Genomic DNA, 5,976 nt, shown 5'->3' on the forward strand with positions numbered 1-5,976 from the left:
GACTTCCTGCTCTATACTATGATCAGGTATGGGGCCTGACTTCCTGCTCTATACTATGATCAGGTATGGGGCCTGACTTCCTGCTCTATACTATGATCAGGTATGGGGCGTGACTTCCTGCTCTATACTATGATCAGGTATGGGGCCTGACTTCCTGCTCTATACTATGATCAGGTATGGGGCCTGACTTCCTGCTCTATACTATGATCAGGTATGGGGCCTGACTTCCTGCTCTATACTATGATCAGGTATGGGGCCTGACGTCCTGCTCTATACTATGATCAGGTATGGGGCCTGACTTCCTGCTCTATACTATGATCAGGTATGGGGCGTGACTTCCTGCTCTATACTATGATCAGGTATGGGGCCTGACTTCCTGCACTTACTGAGGATGATGTCATACTTTCACTTTCAGCTGCTTGTCTTTGACCCCCCCCCCCTCTGGCAGGACCAGTCCAAATATAACATGAAGGATCCATTGGCCTAGTGTGAGACCATGAAAACCGTGAGGTATCATGGGTAAATTGTGACTGACTGATGTACAAATAATATTGAGTAGTTATTTATGATGCAAGGTGGTTTATAGATCAGTCAAATCTCGCCTTTAAATTCAGCGGCCATGTCTAACGGTCCCATTTTGTTTTTCTGGGTGGGAACATACATTGACCATGATATATACACATAGACCATGTATGATTTAGCTGTATTACCATAGTGATGAGACTTTTCTCCTGTAACTTTCACGGGAGTGTTTATTTATGAATCCTTTTGTATCAAAGAAATACATTGGAACAACCAAAACAACTGAGCCGCCCCAAATATAAAAGGAACATTGTCAATATGATTTGTTGATATGTTTTAATTCATTACTAAAGCAATACTCTTTTATAAGGTAATTGTTATTATATTGACATCACAAATGCAGAATGTGTGGATTAAGATGTGTTTTCTAATTCTTTCATCAACACACATACGCATTACGTTTTGTAAATACATGTATGGAGCTGTTCTGTTTCTCTGTATAGTTGTATAGAGTGAATGGTACGTTCTGTTTCTCTGTATAGTTGTATAGGGTGAATGGTACGTTCTGTTTCTCTGTATAGTTGTATAGAGTGAATGGTACGTTCTGTTGCTCTGTATAGTTGTATAGAGTGAATGGTACGTTCTGTTGCTCTGTATAGTTGTATAGAGTGAATGGTACGTTCTGTTTCTCTGTATAGTTGTATAGGGTGAATGGTACGTTCTGTTTCTCTGTATAGTTGTATAGGGTGAATGGTACATTCTGTTTCTCTGTATAGTTGTACAGAGTGAATGGTATGTTCTGTTTCTCTGTATAGTTGTACAGAGTGAATGGTATGTTCTGTTTCTCTGTATAGTTGTACAGAGTGAATGGTATGTTCTGTTTCTCTGTATATTTGTACAGAGTGAATGGTATGTTCTGTTTCTCTGTATAGTTGTACAGAGTGAATGGTACGTTCTGTTTCTCTGTATAGTTGTATAGGGTGAATGGTACGTTCTGTTTCTCTGCATAGTTGTATAGGGTGAATGGTACGTTCTGTTTCTCTGTATAGTTGTATAGAGTGAATGGTACGTTCTGTTTCTCTGTATAGTTGTATAGAGTGAATGGTATGTTCTGTTTCTCTGTATAGTTGTATAGAGTGAATGGTACGTTCTGTTGCTCTGTATAGTTGTATAGAGTGAATGGTACGTTCTGTTGCTCTGTATAGTTGTATAGAGTGAATGGTACGTTCTGTTTCTCTGTATAGTTGTATAGAGTGAATGGTATGTTCTGTTTCTCTGTATAGTTGTATAGAATGAATGGTACGTTCTGTTTCTCTGTATAGTTGTATAGAGTGAATGGTATGTTCTGTTTCTCTGTATAGTTGTATAGAGTGAATGGTATGTTCTGTTTCTCCGTAGCTTTATAGTTGTACAGAGTAAATGGTATGTTCTGTTTCTCCGTAGCTTTATAGTTGTACAGAGTAAATGGTATGTTCTGTTTCTCTGTATAGTTGTACAGAGTGAATGGTATGTTCTGTTTCTCCGTAGCTTTATAGTTGTACAGAGTAAATTCTATGTTCTGTTTCTATGTATAGTTGTACAGAGTAAATGTGATACAGCCTGGGATTGAACCCGGGTCTGTAGTGACGTCTCTAGCACTGAGAGGCAGTACCATAGAACGCTATGTCACCCAGGAGGCGATAGTGGACTACTCCTGACCGTGATCCATAGTCCAGTGTTAGGATAGAAGATAGAAGAGCTGTGTCACATGTCAAGGTGTCTGTATTCTTCTGACTGGGTTTTGAAACTGTCACGATATCACCCCCCCCCCCCCCCCCCAAAAAAAAAATGGAACTTTTGTATATTGTGAATGAACTGGCTTTAGACATAAGGGTTCTGACATCATTCCACAACAGAATGGTTCTAATTTAGAATGATTCCTTTACATTCCTTCCTAAAGAGCACGTGAAACAAACACAGCACTTGATGACAGTTTACAGTTGACTAGCTTTAGGCTTTAGGTTGAGGATTATTCAACAGATGTCTTGTCTTACCATGTCAGACTGTTAAAACTAAGTAGAAATCCCCTGCCTGTTTACTGCCAAGGAAAAGTACTGTGATATTATATATGAATGTCATTTCACTCGTCATTACAACCAGACGTATAGCTCTCTATTCATCCTGGATGGCTGAAATGTTACAGACTGTGCGGTAGAAATTTAATTAAAGGTAATTTCAGATGGAGACGACATCTGCAGAGTTTACGGTAAATGCAGTCTCCGCTATAACGCGGGAACATTGCCTTTAAATTTAAATCAAGCCGTAACGTTGTACTTCAGTGATACGGATTGCATAGAGCGTTTCAATAATTACTTTGTCTGATAAATATTTGAATACTAATCATAAAAGACCCACTAGTTTATAAATGATACGATGGTGTTTCACAGCTTTACAATTGGAATTAAAGTTGACACCCAGCAGGGGACGTCAGAAAAGGAGATCAGTTTAAAATATTTTCTATCAATTTTTCTATCTTCTATTTACCCTTTTGGAAGAAATATGAATTGATTTTGTTTTAAATCTCTCCTTTTTATGCTTGATGTCACAGTATGAGTCAAAGCTTTGTGTATGAAAGGTGTACTTTGGTATGTGGCCATTACATAACTCTGTACCAGGGGTCTCCAACCCTGTAGGTTTACACTCCAACCCTGTAGGTTTACACTCCAACCCTGTAGGTTTACACTCCAACCCTGTTCCTGGAGAAAGACCCTCCTGTAGGTTTTAACTCCAACCCTGTTCCTGGAGAGAGGCCCTCCTGTAGGTTTTAACTCCAACCCTGTTCCTGGAGAGAGACCCTCCTGTAGGTTTTAACTCCAACCCTGTTCCTGGAGAGAGACCCTCCTGGAGGTTATAGCTCCAACCCTGTTCCTGGAGAGAGAGACCCTCCTGTAGGTTATAGCTCCAACCCTGTTCCTGGAGAGAGACCCTCCTGTAGGTTATAGCTCCAACCCTGTTCCTGGAGAGAGACCCTCCTGTAGGTTATAGCTCCAACCCTGTTCCTGGAGAGAGACCCTCCTGTAGGTTATAGCTCCAACCCTGTTCCTGGAGAGAGACCCTCCTGTAGGTTCTAACTCCAACCCTGTTCCTGGAGATAGACCCTCCTGTAGGTTATATCTCCAACCCTGTTCCTGGAGAGAGACCCTCCTGTAGGTTATAGCTCCAACCCTGTTCCTGGAGAGATAGGCAGGGTGGCCTAGTGGTTAGAGAGTTGGACTAGTAACCAGAAGGTTGCAAGTTCAAATCCCCGAGCAGACAAGGTACAATCTGTCGTTCTGCCCCTGAACAGGCAGTTAGTAAAAAAGGTAAAATAAAATACTGTCCTGTTGGTTCTAACTCCACCTCCAGGACAGTATCTCTCCAGGAACAGGGTTGGAGTTAATACCTACAGGAGGGTCTCTCTCCAGGAACAGGGTTGGAGGGCCCTGTATGTAACTACTATACACATTGACCATCATATCATCACTATAGATATCAATATGTTGTTGTTTACACCGTTGAAGCACTGTTATGTCTTTTGAATATGTAATATGTATCATTTTTACCACAGTTTAATACTAATTTGTAAGATTTTGTTTTCATGGAATCTGCCTGACTGGATCTACAGATTGTTTTAAATTCTGAATAAACCACCAGAATAATAAACATTTGTTTCTGGTTTGTCTGATTCAGGAGAAACATCCTGGTTCACAGATACATTTTGTATAAACATTGTGTTTTCTATATCACAGTGTATATTCCATCTGGGATACACGGACAATTAAAAAAATGTGATTCTACAATGAACAAAAATGAACAAATATAACAAAAATTTCAAATATTTTACTGAGTTATAGTTCATTTAAGAAAATCAGTCAATTGGTATAAATTCATTAGGCCTTAATCTATAGATTTCACATGACTTGGAATACAGATATGCATCTGTTGGTCACAAATACTTAAAAAGAAGAAGAAAAGAGTCGGGTCGTGGATCAGGAAACCAGTCAGTATCTGGTGTGACCACTATTTGCAACATAGTGTTGTGCATTATCATGCTGATACATGAGGTGGTGGCGGTGGACGAATGGCACGACAATGGGCCTCTGGATCTTGCCACGAACAAATGAGCTTCCCATAGACGGTTTCTGACGGTTTCTTCAGAAATTCTTCGGTTGTGCAAACCCACAGTTACATCAGCTGTCCGGGTGGCTTGTCTGCATTTGAAGAAACCAGATGTGGAGGTCCTGGGCTGACATTTCTGGGATCTTTTATTTCAGCTCATGAAACATGGGACCAACACTTTACATGTTGAGATACATTTTTTGTTCAATATATCTATATATTTGTTTATATTCGGTATCATTTAAAAAAAAAATTCTGCCATCATGCATAATATAACAAATCTATCATCAACATGTTAACATAAACATAAACATTTGATAAAAGTGGTTAGAGCGTTGGACTAGTAACCGAAAGGTTGCAAGTTCAAACCCCCGAGCTGACAAGGTACAAATCTGTCGTTCTGCCCTTGAACAGGCAGTTAACCCGCTGTTCCTAGGCCGTCATTGAAAATAAGAATTTGTTCTTAACTGACTTGCCCAGTAAAATAAAGATAAAATAAAATAAATAAAATAACAAAGGTCCTAAAAAGTATATCAAGATATTTATAAGTACAGCGCTGTCCTACCTGCCATGAAAGTGTGTTTGATACCAGATGAGGGGTGTAAGTTCTTCACTCTTGGGGTGCGCCGCACAGACGGTGGATGGTGGGGAGGTTCTCGCAGCCGGCGCATCGCTCATGGCAGTGTCACCCCTAGGACGCAACGCGGGAGAGGTCTTCACCGTGGATCAGAATATACCTTATGTAATACCCGAGGACAGATAAGATGCATTTATAGATGAATGGTTAGTTAATTTATACTTTTCTCAAGTATGCCCCTATTAAAAATATATTTAATTTAGGAGATATGACAGAGCTGTGAGAAATAGAAAAATGAAGATGTATCGGAATGGAAATTTGGTCATTCAAAGAAGAATATATATATATATATTTTTCACCTTTATTTAACCAGGTAGGCTAGTTGAGAACAAGTTCTCATTTGCAACTGCGACCTGGCCAAGATAAAGCATAGCAGTGTGAACAGACAACACAGAGTTACACATGGAGAAAACAATGAACAAGTCAATAACACAGTAGAATAAAAAGAGAGTCTATATATACATTGTGTGCAAAAGGCATGAGGAGGTGGGCGAATAATTACAATTTAGCAGATTAATACATTTTGTTCTATAATTCATATTTAATTGAAATAATTTGATTTAATCTGTTCATTGATATAATGGTTGAATTTATAGTCTCGTCAGTGGCTGTCAGAACCTCATCGTCTGTTTTCTAATCTGGAATGTCTCGATGTGCTTCTCGCCCTAGGAACTAATGGG

Source organism: Oncorhynchus masou, chromosome 15 (genome assembly GCF_036934945.1).
Source record: "Oncorhynchus masou masou isolate Uvic2021 chromosome 15, UVic_Omas_1.1, whole genome shotgun sequence".
NCBI classification, from domain to species: Eukaryota; Metazoa; Chordata; class Actinopteri; order Salmoniformes; family Salmonidae; genus Oncorhynchus; species Oncorhynchus masou.